Source organism: Lactuca virosa, chromosome 4, assembly GCF_052849685.1.
Source record: "Lactuca virosa cultivar CGN04683 chromosome 4, Lactuca_virosa_CGN04683_v6, whole genome shotgun sequence".
NCBI lineage: Eukaryota > Viridiplantae > Streptophyta > Magnoliopsida > Asterales > Asteraceae > Lactuca > Lactuca virosa.
The window spans coordinates 362,738,652-362,756,664 of record NC_136429.1 but is presented as its reverse complement, the minus strand read 5'-3'; positions in this window follow the sequence as shown (position 1 = coordinate 362,756,664).

Genomic DNA, 18,013 nt, shown 5'->3' with positions numbered 1-18,013 from the left:
TTTTCCTTAAAATGTATATGTAGTCTTAAATCCAAAGACCGAAATGTATAAGTAACTTTTCTTACTTATAATAAATAATGTAAGTTTAAATCGACATAAACTCGTTTAATTTTAATGAAATCCCCGTAAATTCTATGTTTGTTAATACCACATGTGAGTTATTATAACCATGCTATGACCTAGTTGGCCTGAAACGACGTTCTTCAGGCGTCGGAAATGTTATGACATTTGTCACCCCAGACCTATCGGTCTAACTGTTGCATGCAGTTTAGGTGTGGGTTTGTCAAACCCAATATAGATCTATACACAAGTATCACGCTCTCCCTCGAGGAGACTCTGGTTATAATACAGGACTTATTTGTAAATTGAATCGAATGTCTCACAGAAGTCATTAACGGAATTACGTGTTATGAAAACTTGGTACCGTATGGTCGTACCTTGATTAATGAAAATATCCTTTGTATAAATGTACCCTTTTTAAATGTATGTGTTATGTAATGTTTCATAAACTATACCTATTATAGTTATCAACCAAGGGTAGTACGTAGTAATGTATGCAAACTATATTCAAAATAGTTTATTAAATGTTTGAATGCATCGGTTGTACTTTGATTATAATCACTTGTTATTCTTTATATTTTATATGTCCAAATCCATTTGTAAACTGATGTGTGTCTAAATATTAAGAAAAAAATGTCATATATTGCAATAACATATAATCACATAAAGATATACACCTTGCTCAACATGTTACAAGATGAAATGAAATTGATAGCAACTTTTTGTTGTATACAGTTTTTGTTACTGTTCTTAGAAAATTTATAGAAAAATCATCAAAGCTCCAAATCCAAATCCGCAAATTCTGAGAGTTTGGAATATGAGTCTAGTTTGTTCGTAAATTTTATCATGATTTTTAGTGATCTCTAACATAGGTGAAAATGTCCATAATCACAGACTGGTCCGGGTTTGCCTCTGAAATGATAGGCAGTTTTGTAAAAATCACCATAAATTGCAGAAAAATCACATGGAGATGTGCAAGTAGCCATTTTAAAGCCAAGAGTTTGAACTACTTGCACCTGGAACAGTTTTGAAAACTAAAATATTTATGTTGACCAAAATAGTCCGTGATTAAAGTCCATCTTTTCTGATGTAATCTGTTAGAAAAAGTTTAATTGTGTTCTTGATGATTTTACTTGTATTCCCCCCTTAAAACTTAAGAAAACATGTACATGTAGGGGTATGAACTCACCTTATGTGATTTCAGTAGATTAAAGTGAGATAGAGGAAGTGTTCAACCCAAGAACACTAAGAAGATGTCTTGATGATTCGAGAATCTAACACCGAATAAGATGGAATTTGTGTAAGATATCAATGATTTGAGTAGAATGGAGTTTAATAATTATGTGAATGATGAAGATACTTACTAATTGAAGGAAGAAATCCCTGGAGAAAGCCTTGAAGTTCTTGAAGTTGAGAGAAAAGATGAGAGAATTTTGGAGAGTGTCCTTTGGTTGCTAAGTGTAGAATGAAAGAACTTTATGGAGAATGAGGAGAGAGGATCAATCCTCCAGCTCTTAGAACGTGGGAAGAGCTGGAGATTGGGTGTAAAGGTCCACTAAGGTGACAAGGAGTAGTGGGAAAGAGTGGTTGATCATAGAGTGAGGTGGTGGTGGCTTGCTTTTGTCATAAAATAAGGAAAAGCAAATATTCCCTCAATAATTAGTCCAACCACCAATTCTTTTAATACATTTTTATAAAAACCCTGGAGATTTATATATTTTGGGGCCTTAGTTTATAAAATAAAGTTTTGGGTGAAAATCCCACGTTAAAATAATGAAAAACGGGGTTAAAACGAAGTCGTAGTCGAAAAACCGATAAAAAGGGGCCGTCTGCGAGGCCTCTCGGATGGGGGCCGAGACTTCGGACCCTCGCATGCGAGGCTGCTGTCTGAGGGCTTCGGATTCGGTCTCCTGAGAGGCTTCAGCTTCGGTCCTGATGAGAGGCTTCGGATCCGAGGCCTCGGATGAGAGGCTTCGGTCCTGAAGCTTCAGTTCCAGGTCCTTAAGGCTATTTTACCCGTTTTTACCCCGTTTCAAGCGATTTTTGACCCGGTTAAGGGTCGATATGACCCAAATGATTACAAAAAGTTAAAGTAACTTTTTGAGAGAGATTTGGGAGAGATTTCAAATAGAAAGAGATAAAGTGAAAACGATTTAGAGAGGTTTCGTTTGTGATTAATTTGAGTGTCCGGCTTCACAACGCAAGGTTCGTAAACCCCGTTAAACCGTGTTTTAGTGTCGTACACAATCCCGATGATTGTGCAATAGTGTTTTATCGCTTTGGTTCGTTGTTTAGTACTGTTAAGGCTAAGGAAAATCAAACACATGAACTTTCTAACTGATGATTTCTCATTAAAATAGCGAATTGTATAGTGATTACATAACGTAAACCCTAACATACAAGGGTTATTGGAGTTGACCGGTTTGACTTGTTGACTTTGTTTGACTTTGACTTGACCGAAATTTGACGGTTGTCACATCGTTTATCTGTTATTGATATGTTTATGGCGTTGGCATTTTAGGGGTAACTCACTAAGCCTTCGAGCTTACATTTATCGATTACTGTTTCAGGTACTTATGATGATCGCAGGAAGGCGAAGGGGTGATCGTACCGCTCCTCACACTTTATGATTTTATGTTTTGATTCTGGGATACTCTGACAATATACTATTTTGAAAACAAGTTTTGTAATAACCATGGGTTTTGAAATGTTTTAAAAAGTTTAAATTCGGCATGATTTTTTACGGATGTTACAGGAAGCATACTAACATTCCTTGGGAACCGCCCCGACATCGGATCGTGATCCGGAAACATACAAGTACAAACACATGCAAGAATCACAAAGACATCAAGCATACAAGCATTCCTCGGGACCGCCTTGATATCGAATCGAAATCCGGAAGAAACATATAAACTTACATCGGGCCCCGCCCGGCATCGGATCGTAGTCCTGAACTACTACTAACTAAACGGGCCGGCCTTGGTGCCTTAGACCCGTTCCTACTGGAGGAAAACTCACCTCTCAAACTGGCTGCTGAAATCTCGTGTGAGGAATCTCTAGTGGCTGCTCCAACGACTCCCCGACTATCATTATCACAATAATCACTTAATCAAAAACTTATTACCCTTCTAAGGGCAAAATGACCATCTCTTATGTCAATACCCCCTTCACAGGTCAACCTTGGTCAAGTCAAAGTCCCAGTCAAAGTTAATGCTCAGTCCAAGTCAAAGTCAACATTTGAGTTGACTCAACTCGTCGAGTCAATCCCTTGACTCACCGAGTTCCTTTGTCTGATTGAGCCATCTCAATGGATTAAGCTCCTATCCTTCAGATCCAAACTCCATACTTCATCTACATACTGGGAATACACTTTTAAGGGTAAAGTCTCCAACTTTACCCACTATTAGTCCTTCTTAATGGGTTTAGCTCAAACCCTTACTCTCTAGAACATAGTTCTTGGTCCAAAAGCCATATTACCCTAAACCAAAGCACACTATAGTAGATCTAGGCCTTGGACATCAATTGGACACGTAAAGTTCCTAGATTTCCTTCCATGCATGGCCTTTTGGGGCTAAAAAGGCCATAATAACGTTTTTAAGCTTGCACGGGGCTTCCATGGTCATAAAGTTTGCACCTTTATGCCATGGAACCCTTTCTAGATCCCAAATCTGAAAGGTAAGTCACTTGGGACGTCCTCATCCCAAGGATGAAGGTTCTTGAACCAAAACCCTCATGAAAATGGAGGTAAGTAGATCTAATGAATGAATGATTAAGTTAGAGACTTGATTACCAGAAAGTGATGAGGATGGAAGAAAATCCCTGGATCTACTTTCTTCTCCTTGAACCTTATAGCTCCTTCTTCTTCTTTTAGCTTCAAGAACACATAAAATCACTCAAGAATGGCTCACACACTCACAAAATGCTCTACGGTTTCGTGGATTAGGGTTTAGGACTTGGAGTCTAGAAATGAGGCCAAAAGGTGGGGATTAAGATGCGTAAATAGGGTGCAAAACCCCGAAATTAGGGTTTCCTTCAGGCAGACCTACTCGTCGAGTCGAGGGCTCCCGACTCGTTGAGTAGATATCGTAAAACCCGCGTCCAAACTCGTTTCTACTCGACGAGTCTGGGGCTTCCAAATCATCGAGTAGCTCTAATAAAATGAATAATTTATTAATAAAGGCGTACCAGAACCCAGACGTTACAACTGAACCCTCATCAATCCCTTCCACCTTTAACCCCCATCCTCTAAAACGACCCCTTGCAAACCCTAATATTCTTTTGAGAGTTTTTGAGCTATTTGTGTGTTTTGTGTCCATCCGTGAAGGAAGAAGATCATTGGAGTGCTCTTGTAAAGCTTCAAGCATTGTAGATCTGAGATTTACACCTCTCAAGCAACCACCAGAAGGTATAAAGTTTTGAACTTGTTGAATAATTTATTAGATTTTTCTAGTTCTTGAGTTTTTGTGCATTTTGGTCCCATAATCTTGGTATATATGAGTTTGTCTTACTCTAGACCAAATGATATGTCCTTTTAGATAGTTTTGAGTGTTTATAGTCATAAAAATGTGATCTTGGTCCCTTTCTCCCATCCATGCAAGAGTTATGAAGCTTAGGTTTTGGGTAGTAAGTTAGGGTTTGGATTTTAACCACTTCCTAGCCATGCAAAGTCATAAATTAAGTTGGAAAATTCATGGTTAAGGAAGTTATTTGGGGACTAGATCTGAGTTAAGGGAGTTATTTATGTGGTGGTATTTTGGGGGAAATTACTAAGCTTTGGCTTATAGTTTGATTTTATGGTTTCAGGTACTTCAGAGGACAAGGGAAAGACGAAGGCTTGATCGTGTACATCATCCAGGATTTTATGTGTTTTGATGATTTTGGGATACTCTAACTCATGATAATGATTTTTGGGAACTTGTTTTGTAAAACTTATGGATTTTGAGATGGTTTATAAAATAAAAATTTTACCTTGATTTTTGGAATGTTACAAGATTACTCTCATTAAAAAGTAATATATTTTTACATATGGTTTTATAAAAAAGCGTTCATAAATATATTTATAAAGAACACACACACACACATATATATATATATATATATATATATATATATATATATATATATATACACACACACATACACACACTAGATGTGTGCTCGCACAAAGCAGCGACGATAATAACTCTTTTGGCGAATAGTTTTGTTATGGGAAATAATTAATAGATTTTATTATTAATTATTATGTAATAAAAATTACAACTTTTAAATAAAATATTTATGTTTAGAACTTATACTTATATTGTCTGTTTATACATTTTAGGTAAATTAATTATTTTTGGTGTCTAGTTTAAGAAATGTAAATTAATTTATATAGATAAATTTACTATTTTAAAATTGCCATTTTGCTCCAGATTTAATTTCTTAATAATCTTCCTTAATTCAAGTCTTCAAACTTTTGGCAAGTATTAATGATTCGTTTATTGTAACATCCCGATTCTCAGGTATTGATAATATGACTTTAAATTTCAAATTTCAAGGTCTACTCGACGAGTGGTGTCCTGAATCGTCTAGTAGGAGCGGGATTGGGCCACGTATTTTAAGTGACCAACTCGCTGAGTTGGAGCTGGAGGGTGAAACCCTAATCCCCGGGGTTTTGCACCCTATTTAAAGGATCATTTGCCCCCTTAGCCTTCCCTTACAGCCCCTGAGAGTCCAGAAACCCTAAATCTCCATTTTCTCTCCATACTTATGTGTTTAAGCTTGAAAGGTGGATCTTGGTGAGGAAAGGCTTGAAGATCAAGAAGCTTTTAGCAAGGAACAGTTGGGGATCTAAAGTCTACCTCAGTTTATCATCATTTGAAGGGATCAAGTCATCATCTTGAGCTTCTTCTAGCTAGATCCCTTTTATATGTGAGTTTTGGGACCATTTTAGGGCATTTGGTGTTGCATTTCGAGTGATGAACCAAGATCTGAAGTTGCAACTTCAGATCTAGGCTCATATTAGCTCTTATCATCATAAAGTCTCGGTCTTTAGCATGTTGGTGAAGCTCTTTTGCCTAGAACCTCTTCTTTAGCTTGATTTAAGTCATTAGCACCTTGCATGCACGTAAAGTTTGCAACTTTACGTGATAAACATGCCCTAGGAGCTTGGATCTGCAGTATGGAGCCTTAGCCTGGCTTAAAAAGCATATGTATGGATAAAGGACCGAAGGGACTCGGCAAGTGGCATGGTCGACTCGGCGAGTCCGATGAAGATTTTCGTAGACCCGACGAGTCAGTTGGGTGACTCGGCGAGTCCGATGAAGATTGCCTTGGGCTCGGCGGGTCAGCCGAGTGACTCGGTGAGTTGGCAAGTTATGCAAGGAACTCGGCGAGTAGCTGAGGGTACTCGACGAGTTGAGGTCAACATGGACTGTTGACCTTGGCAATTGACTTTGACTTTGACTTTGACCAAGGGTTGACCAGTTGACTTCTGAGGATATTTTTGGTAAATTGGATATTATAGCAAAGGACACTGGTGAATATAGGTGTTAGAGTTGGAGTTACATTTAGAGGAGTTTGACACTATCTTCCGAGCTACTTGCGAGGTGAGTTACCTCACTATACTAAGGGGTCTAAGGCACCAAGGCCGGCCCATTGGATATGTTATCCTAGCAGTGTTAGATGTTGAGTATGAGTTAGTGTTGCATGCTAGTGGTTATGCCAGTAAAGGTAGATCTGTAGGACTACCTGTGTTGTTATGTGATTATTTGCATGCTCAGTAGTTATGTTATATGTTGATATGTTTTGTGGGATGGGTTGAGGTGATACTGCTCCGTGCGGTAACCAACAAACCCGGGAACACTCCAGATACAAGCTGAGGGAGACTCGTATTGTGGGCTCGGTAGCAAGCCAGATGTGAGTTGTGGGCCCGAAAGGCAATCCAGACTCACACTGTGGGCCCAAGGGTAATCCAGCCTACAAAGCTGTGGACCCAGTACATGCTGTTAATTGTATATGTATTATGTGCAATGTATCGGTATTTTGGGGGAACTCACTAAGCTTTCGGGCTTACAGTTTTAGTTTATTGTTTCAGGTACATCGGGGGATTGCAGCAAGGCAAAGGCATGATCGTACAGCTCCTCATGATTTATTTATGTTTCTGGGAAAAACTCTGATATAGACTATTTTGAAAACAATTTTGTAATAACTGTGGGTTTTAAATGTTTTGAAAAGTTCAAATTGTCTTGAAATTTTTGGGTGTTACAAGTTGGTAACAGAGCCTTGGTTTGAGTGAATTGGAGGAACATTCATGTGAATCCAGTCTCAAACTAAGGAAAAAGATTTTCGAAATAATTTTAAATGGTTTTCAAAATAAGTAAAGGAGGATGCAGAGTGTACGATCAGCCGGAGCTAGTAAGTAGACCCCAAAATAACATACAGTTAGGGGTCGTTTGATAGTTGCTAACCGGGTTAGAACTGACTGAGTTAGAAGCTGAGTGAGTTAGAAGTTTGACTGAGTTAACTTCTGACTGAAACTTGATGTTTGATTTTGCATCTGACTGACTGTGCAAAAAGACTATTTTACTCTTAAACAATATTTTTTCTAATAATTCCTTTATGATTAACAATTTAATTTATAACATTGTCGTGTAATTTACAAAGTGATGTAATTTATAACCATTCTTGAAAAAAGGATGCATATAAAAATATAACACAATGACAAAATGATGCAATTTACAATTATTCTTCAAAAATATAACACTAGGATCATAAACAAATGGTGTTATTTCACCTCTTTAGTACATCTTTTCGTCAATCTAATGCCAACTTTCTGTAACTATATATTAATAATACCAGATCCTTATAAGGTACAGTGACACTTTGTTTATGATGGAAAGGTCTTGGCTTAACATCACTTATTTCTTGTTCTTGATCGGATGCTTTTGTTGATGCATTTTCAAACATGTGTGCTACATGAGTTAGGTAAAACATGAATCTTTTCAAGAAAAAATAAACATGAAACAACAACTGTTTCAATTTGAAATTGCCTCTCCATAGAATCAACAATGTGTTCCAATGAATCAGTAAGGGACACCAACAATATGAGTTTTTTGTCATCACACATCAAAATCTCCTACAAAAAGAGTGAAACATGGGTCTTTATCGTCAACTGTGAAATTGGAATAGCCAAGAAAAAAGCGAACCTATATGATTGGCCTTAGTTTCATCAATAGAGCATTAATTTCCAATTCAACCTTATGGGATTCAATATCAACAATATGGTTATCTCCATGATACAAAATAGAACAGATCGTTCGAATGGACGCATACTGAAATCGAGGGTTGAAGAAGAAAGCCCTCACCTGAAAAAATTAAAGGAAACAATTAATTAACATCAGAGGGAAGTTACGAGTTCATGGCTCTGTCATTGAAAGCAAGCCAATTAAAATCTCAGCAAAAACTCATCAATATATCAGCAAAAACTGAGAAAGAAACTCAAAAAAAAAAATTCATACCAAAGGCAAATGTCGTATGGAATCGAGAAATCAAGAACGAGAAGGAAGGAAGGAAGAAACAGGTACCTGTTTGTCGAAAGTAGCTACTCTGGTTTCTTCATGGGGGGAAGAAATCGACTGGAGTGATAGGCGATAATTGTCTCGGTTTCTCTATCTCTTTAATGGAGGCATGCGAAAATAATAGGGGAAAATGAGTTTTCTTCTTTTTTGTTCCCGGTCCATCGATTGGAAAGCAAGGACCGAATTTGATGATATTCTTGGACCGAGTACACATGTTGGACCGAGTCCTTTACTCTCTAATCCCTATCAAACATGCTGATTGGCTTTTTCTGGACTCAATCCCACTTTGGACCCAGTTAGACATTATATCAAACGACCCCTTAGTTGATATTATGATATGATAGAACAGCATGCTAGTACTAGGCTAGGGATCCTCGGGAATTGCATGATAGAATTGCCTGATTATGTGATGCCTGCTAGCCTAGGGTTTCTTTATATGAGATTGACATCATTACTGTAGTTACTTGTGTATGTATCACGGTTGTACATAATTAAGATCTTATAGCCCGAGAATGTTTGATTTGACCTTATGTTCTGTTCTTATTGATTAGGGCTTAGGGTAGGATCGGATATTCGAAAGTCTATAGGGTCCAACGTTATGTATGGCTAGCATACACTAGTGCTACAGGGTTGGTGGAAGTTTCATGGATGAGTGAGTTGTGTGGGACCGGTAGGTTAGTTGTGAGGCAGTTAGCCTTCCTCTAGGAGTGAGGATCGAGCGCTCGCGATGCTTATGTATATTGTTAGGGTGTTGTGGTGATACTTGAGACAAATATGGGTAGGTGTGGAAGGTAGTATGGGCTCGTACTTCTGAAAACACAGGACCCATACACGTATCAAGGAAGTCACAACCCCTAGGGTTTAGTCGGGAGTTGGTTCCCAGTTATCTATGTGGGTTATCTGATATCTTGTGGTATGTTTCAGAATGGTGATGAAGAGACGCTTTGTGACTAGATCCGGTTCAGGATCAGGATCAGGAGACGGAGGCCAGGAGGGGCCAACAGCACCTGAGCCTATGGTGCAGATGGGTACAGAGGAGTTGGATGCCAGGATTCGGGAGATCCTGCATGATGAGGTTGTTGTTGCGTTCCAGGCACAGCTGCCGGAGATGTTTGGGGCTATTAAGACCGCCATGGTCGAGTACTTCGACGAGCGATACGCTGCCCTTGCGGAGACGGCTATCGCTGCAGCTGCATCGGCTGTAACAACGGCAGGGGGAGGAGGAGGAGCCAGTTGGGGCTTCCAGTACCGGGACTTCGATAACACGAAGCCCCCTACATTTGATGGTACCCAGGATTCGATTAGAGCCATGAGGTGGTCATTTGACGTGGAGGGCTGTTTCTTCACATGTTCATGTCCTACTGACCAGAAGGTCAGGTGTGCCCTGAACATGCTGAGGCTCGGGGCCAAGGACTGGTAGAGGTTGACGATAGGGTCGTATACTTATGAGCAGAGAGCTGTTATTACTTGGGAATAGTTCAGGTATATGTTCCGTGCCCGATACGTCCCACGGGTCGAGCGGGAACGATTGGCTCAGGAATTTTTGAGTTTGAGACAGGAGGGGGAGTCGGTGACGGATATCACCCGCATGTTCATGGAGAGGGCGATGTTCTGCCTAGAGTTTGCTTCTGAGCAGGCTCAGATGACCCGTTATCTGAGCATGCTCAAGACTGACATCCGTCAGTTTGTCTCTACCCAGTGATGTGATACTCTTTTGGAGTTGCAGGAGGCCGCTAGGCGGCATGAGTTGGAGATTGAGTTGCAGTTGAGGGAGCAGCAGCAGGTCCCGACACAGTCGCAGCCGGCGCTTAAGCGGTTTAAGACCGCTGATTCTAGGACCGGGGGTCAGCAGAGCCGCACTTGTGGAAAGTGCGGCAGGAGTCATTCTGGGATTTGTCGAGTTGTTAGTGGGTGCCACAGGTGTGGCAAGGAGGGGCACTATGCGAAGGACTGTCGCCAGGCCACCCCGGTTCCGAGTTTGAGGTTATGTTATCACTGTAATCAGGTCGGCCACATGAAGCCCAACTGCCAGTTGCTTGCCGCTAAGCCGGTGCAGGTTCCCGCGCCAGCTACATTGAGGATTTCTGATGGGAGGCCAGTTAAGGCAGAGCCTCCGAAGGCTAAGGGGCGTGCCTTCCAGCTTACAGTGGAGGAGGCCAGGGCAGCACCAGATGTGGTTGCTGGTATATTTCTATCCTTTATATCTTTTATTATATTTGTTTTATGCTTATCTGTTGTACCTGTGATTAGGTACGTTTTTAGTGAACTCTTTTCCTGCTTTGGTTTTATTTGACTCGGGGGCGAGTCGGTCTTTCGTATCTCAGTCGTTTAGTAGGGAGTTCAGTGTGCCAGTGGGCGGGTTAGAGTGTCCGTTGCGAGTCTCTATCGCCAACAGACACGGGGTTTCTGCTTCTTCGGTCTACCGAGGGTGTGAGTTGGAGATTTTCGGGGTACCATTTCTGATAGATTTGATTCCGATCCCCATGGGGGAGGTGTGTGATTGTAGGGATGGATTGGCTTAGTCGGTTCGGTACCATGATTGACTGTAAGGGCCAGCGAGTGGTAGTTCGAACCCCAAGTGGGGGAGAACTAATTGTATATGGTGAGGGCACCAGAGTGGGACCAGGGTTTTGTTCGGCTGCCAGGGCTCGGCAGTATATTCAGCACGGGAGTGCGGGTTATCTAGCGTATGTGGTGGATGCGCAGGTCAGGGATCAAATTTCAGTTGTAAAGGTTCCAGTGGTTAGGGAGTTTGCCGACGTGTTCCTGGAGGAGTTGCCAGGGATACCTCCGAAGAGGCAGGTCGAGTTCCGGATCGACCTGGTGTCGGGTGCGGCTCCTATCGCCAACGCGCCATACCGGTTGGCGCCACCCGAGATGCAGGAGCTGTCTTCACAGCTGCAGGAACTGCTGGGCAAGCAGTTCATTCGACCTAGCAGTTCTCCATGGGGAGCACCAATCCTTTTCGTCAGGAAGAAGGACGGTTCGCACCGGATGTGCATTGATTATAGGGAGTTGAACAAGTTGACGGTGAAGAACCGTTATCCACTCCCGAGGATAGATGATTTTTTCGATCAGTTGCAGGGTGCATCTTGGTTCTCCAAGATTGATTTGAGGTCGGGATATCATCAGGTCCGTGTCAGAGAGGAGGACGTGGAGAAGACCGCGTTTCGGACTCGTTATGGTCATTACGAGTTTGTGGTGATGCCATTTGGGCTCACCAACGTGCCGACAGTATTTATGGATCTGATGAACCGGGTCTACAGACCGATGCTTGATCGCTCGGTCATCGTATTTATTGATGATATCTTGGTATATTCCAAGACCCGAGAGCAGCATTAGGAGCACCTCTGGGAGTTGTTGGGAGTTCTGATACGAGAACGTATGTATGCCAAGTTCTCGAAGTGCAAGTTTTGGTTGCGAGAGGTCCAGTTCCTAGGACATTTAGTTAACCAGGAGGGGACTTTGGGTTACCCAGCCAAAATCGAGGCAGTCATGCAGTGGGAGGTGCCGAGGTCACCTTCGGACATCAGGAGTTTTCTGGGTTTAGCAGGGTACTACCGAAGGTTTATTCGGGATTTCTCTAAGATTGCAGTACCCCTCACTCGTCTGACGAGGAATGGGGTGGATTTCTGGTGGGGTCCTGAGCAGCAGAGGGCGTTTGAAACCCTCCGTCAGCATTTGTGCAAGGCTCCAGTCTTGACACTCCCGTTGGGAGTGGAGGATTTTGTGGTGTTCTGTGATGCATCCATCACAGGTTTGGGGGCGGTCCTCATGCAGAGAGGACGGGTGATAGCCTACGCGTCGCGGCAGCTGAAGCCGCATGAGACGAGATATCCTACTCACGATTTAGAGTTGGGAGCGATGGTGTTCACTCTCAAGATATGGAGACATTACGTATATGGGGTCCGATGTACCATATACACGGATCATAAGAGTTTGAGACACATCATGGATCATCCGAACCTGAATATGAGGCATCGCAGGTGGCTGGATGTAGTCAAGGACTACGACTGCGAGATCCTTTACCACCCCGGTAAAGCGAATGTGGTGGCGAACGCTCTGAGCCGCAAGTCCGCTGGGTCTTCCACCCCAGCAGTATGTATGAGGATAGCAGTGGATTCTCCGCTTGTGAGTTTGATCAGGGATGCTCAGGTGGAGGGCATGCGACCAGAGAACTGGAAACTGGAAAGGATTAGGGGTGAGAACACCCGGTTCGTGCAGGATAGCCAAGGATTATTGACCCGATGCTGTCGGGTATGGGTTCCGATGTCTGGTGGGGTCAGACAGACAATGATGGAGGAGGCTCATAAGTCTCACTTCTCTATTCACCCAGGGGCCACCAAGATGTACCGGGATTTGAGTTTGAGCTACTGGTGGCCGTGCATGAAGCGAGAAATCGTTTGGTACGTCGAGAGGTGCTTGACCTGTAGGATGGTCAAGGCCGAGCATCAGAGGCCGCATGGCAAGCTGCAGGCCCTGGAGATTCCCATGTGGAAATAGGAACAGATCACGATGGACTTTATTACCAAGTTGCCGAGGACGGCAAAGGGGTTTGACGCTATATGGGTCATCGTGGATCAGTTGACCAAGAGTGCCCATTTCTTGGCCATACGGGAGAGTTCATCGGCCGAGAAGTTGGCCGACGTGTACATCCGCGAGATTGTGGCTCGCCACGGAGTCCCAGTCTCCATTGTCTCCGATCGAGATGTTGGATTTACCTCCCGCTTCTGGCAGAACTTCCACGAGGAACTGGGCACGCGGTTGCATTTTAGCACAACATTTCACCCGCAGACCGACAGTCAGAGTGAGCGGATCATTCATACCCTTGAGGACATGTTGAGGGCGTGTGTTATTGACTTCGGTGGGATCTGGGATTCCCACCTACCCCTTGCAGAGTTCGCCTACAACAACAACTATCATTCCAACATTGGTGCTCCTCCTTTCGAGTTGTTGTATGGGCGGAGATGTCGCAGCCCGGATTGTTGGGGTGAGGTCGGACACAGGGTGATGGGTCGGACGGAGGTAGTCTTGCAGACTACCGAGAAGATTCAGCAGATTAGGCAGTGGCTGTAGACCTCTCAGAGTCAGCAGAAGAGTTACGCCAGGGGATCGCGGCAAGACGAAGACATGATCGTACAACTCCTCATGATTTATTTATGTTTCTGGGAAAAACTCTGATATAGACTATTTTGAAAACAAGTCTGTAATAACTGTGGGTTTTAAATGTTTTGAAAAGTTCAAATTATCTTGAAATTTTTGGGTGTTACATTTATGCATAACTGATTTATACAAATAGTTGTGTATCTTGTACCTATTAAAATTCAAGATATGATTAATATGCTATTTTGGGCGAATAATTTTGTTATGAGGAAATACTTAATAGATTTTATTATTAGTTATTATGTAATAAAAAAACTACAACTTTTAAATAAAATATTTATGTTTAGAACTTATACTTCTATTGCCTTGTTTATACATTTTATGTAAATTAATTATTTTTGGTGTCTAGTTTAAGAAATGTAAATTAATTTATATAGATAAATATAATATTTTAAAATTGACATTTTGCTCCAGATTTAATTTCTTAATAACATTCTTTAATTTAAGTCTTCAAACTTTTTGCAAGTATTAATGATTTGTTTATGCATAACTGATTTGTACAAATAACTGTGTATCTTGTATCTCTTAAAATTCAAGATATGATTAATATGCTTTATATATATATATATATATATATATATATATATATATATATATATATATATATATATGTATGTATATATACACTACCCGTTTACCTGTTCCAAGCGACGGGTGTGAATAATTTATTTCGGAAATTATTCTATTCGGAAACATGTATGATTCGGCAATTAGTTTCTATTCGGCGGACAATAATTACTTTCAATTAAACAATTATTTTGTTTTAGGAAAAATATCATATTAAAAATAAGACATAATGTAATGGGAAGTATTAGCAAACATTAGTTTCAATTAGCGATTTTGGAACAATAGGACCAAACATTAATGTCAATTCAACGATTTCTTTAATGTATACCGAACCAAAATGAAACATGCTAATCGAGACTTAATTGACATAAGTATCTTTTCGGGATAAAAAATTAAAGTGTGCTTTTGGTTTGGGTTACAAAAAATAAAATACGTTGTTGTAAACATTATGCTAATCAGTTTAAATATTTTTTAAAATTCAAGTATGTTTTGGGTTTAGTGTTTTTAGTTTAGGGTAAGGTTGTTGTTTAGTGTTTAAGAATTGTGAATTAGGGTTTACAAGGTACTTTAAAGGGTTTATTAGGAGGTAGTGTGCCCGACCTTACGGTCTCCCATATTATAAAAAACCACATTTCGGATAAAAAAAGTAATGATTTTCAGGCTAATTGAATTGGTTTTTTTGGACTTTTTTCAGTTTGGTTAAAGAAAGTTAGTTCAATTTTTTGGTCATGGATGTTAATCGAAATTTTCTTCTACATATTATTCTAGTTTGATTAAGTTTATATTTTAGATTTGATGAATATTTCATAAATATTTAAGATTTGTTTATTAACTTGGTAATTTGAATTGTTATTATTAATTAGTATACCATAAAATTGTTGAATTAGTTAAGAAACAAATTTAAAAGTTATCATTTCTACACTTTTAATATTTATTTTGACATAAATACATCATTTATTAATGTTCATAAGCTTGTCTTTAGCTTAGCTTAACATACAGCCTTTTGAAGCAATTTCATTACATAAACTTAAGGACTAAAATACACTTCCTTTATGCCTAATAAACATAAATGCTTTAAAAATCATCTTTTAGTTTTTAAATAACAAAAAGTAGATGAATTGTAACATCCCAAAAATACAGGCCAAAAATTTCATTTTTAAATAAGCTATTATAAAACCATAAGTAATAAAACATCCATAATAACATCTCATGTCAAAACCAAAGTGTCAGTAATTAAAACATGTTATCATAAAGTAATATCAGAGTGTAATCCCAAAGATCTCATGTGCGGAAAACATAGTGTGATGCGCTGCAATCGAGCCGGCTCATTTCCTTTAAAAATGAAGTAACTGAAACCAAAACTGAAAACCATAAGCACGAAGCTTAGTGAGTTCCCCCATCATACCACATACCATACTACTAACATACTGTCAGGCATATCTGGGTGCCCAACCTACCCCTTCGGTATCTTTCAACCGGTAACCACCTAGCATATTTGGGTGCTGGCCTCCCCTTCGGTCTCTTTCAACCGGTAACCGTCTAGCATATCTGGGTGCTGGCCTCCCCTACGGTCTCTTTCAACCGGTAACCGGGAGCTAACCTCCCTTTCGGTATCTTTCAACCGGTAACCGGGGACTATTTCACCCCTACCACTACCACATAATAACATAGCATAACATACATAAATATATTGTCAGACATATTTGGGTGCCCGACCTACCCCTTCGGTATCTTTCAACCGGTATCCGAGGACTATTTCACCCCCTACTACTACCACATAATAACATATCATGATCATACTGCTAGGCATGCATGGGTACTATCTACCCCTTTAGTATCTTTCAACCGGTAACTAAGGGCTATATCATCCCTACCACTACTAACACATATGTCAAAGCATCCTAGCACATAAATCATATCAGATAACAACACACCAGATAATTATCACAAAGACAATCATCTAACAAACAATTCCTACTAGTGGGCCGACATTGTGGCCATAGACCCACTCCTACTGGAAGGTAACTCACCTCACAATGCTGAAGTCCCGAAGACACAACCCCAGCTACTGGATGACAGAATCCCGATCTGTCAATAACAAAACATCACCCAATTAATAATTGGGTCCCAACACATAACCATAAGTACATTCTTTGGATAATTGCTACATTACCCCAAGCTTGGCTCATTCAAGCCCAAGGCCCAATCCATAGGCCCAAAGACAATTAGGAATCAAAGCCCAACACATGGCCCAATTTTCCAAATTGGGCCCAGGCCTATACATGGTCTTATTCTAAGGCCCAACATCATATAATCATTAAGGCCCAAACTATGGCCCATATATGGCCCAATTTTCCAAATTGGGCCCAACTCCTCATATGGGCCTTACCTCAAAGCCCATTAATTATTCTAGTCCATTTGCTTGACTTTGGATGGCCCATTAATAACGCAATCATCAAGGCCCAATAGAAGACCCAATAATAAACCCAAGTGAAATTAGGGTTTCACATAAAATGATGATTATGGTTAAGTTTCCTATTTAACCCATTAAGGGCTTAATCCGTTAAGTCCCACATGGCCTTAGGTTAATTTGCAATGATTATCAATTAATATTTTAAGTTCATTAGATAATTCCGATGCGGTCCCGAGAAGCCCCAAATTAGGGTTTTATTGCATTAGGGTTTTCCAAATCCTAATTAGGGTTTCCAACCCACGCAAGCCCATTAGGCCCATTAGCTAGGTCCTTTGACCAATTAGGGTTCATTGGGCCCATTATGATTCTACTAGGCCCCTTTAGGGTTTCACTAAACCCATTAGTCATATCCTTGGGCTTTTGGGTCCATTAGGGCTTCATTGGGCCCATTAGGGCTTACAAGGCCCATTAGGGTTTTAGTCCATTGTCCAAACATCCAACAAGCAATCCCAACACAACTAAGCACACCGCCACCCGACATGGGGGCCGGTGGCGGCAGCCACCACCCTACAGTGGTGGTTTGAGTTTTCATTTCATTATTCTAGCCACTATTACAATTTTACAATGCTCAGCTCAAAATAACATATCAATAATAAAATGCACGAACAGCCACCTTGCGGTGGCCGGCGGTGGCGAGTGGCGGTGGCGAGTGGCGGTGGCCACCATGGCGGCCATGGTGGTTTCTCCTTGAGCTTCTCCGATCAGCAACAACACACACACACACTCGCTCCAGGAACACGACACCACCAGCTCATGTACTCGATCGGCGAACTTGTGGCGGCACATGGTGGTTGAAGATGACAGCCACCACCCTACGGTGGTGGTGGCGGGTAATCTTGCTTCTCGTGACCATTCCGATCGCGCACGACTCGCGTTTCCCGTTCAAAGCTTCGTCTTCATTCGTGGTGAAGTTCCCGGTCGTTCACAGCTCTCCATGCGGCATCATGTGACGGGCTGTCGGGGTCGGTGATGCAAACGGTGGCTGATGGCGTAAGGCTAGGAAACGGCAGGCTCGCCAGAGTCGCCTGATCGGAACCACGAAGAAGCAGCACAACCTAAGAAGGAGAAGGAGAAGGAGGCTGATGGATGCTCGGTGTTCGCCTGGTGGCTGAACGACTCCATATTGGTGACAGGTGAGGTCACGGGTGACGACTCAACATCCTCAGCGACCACAGTATGGCGGTATCCGGTG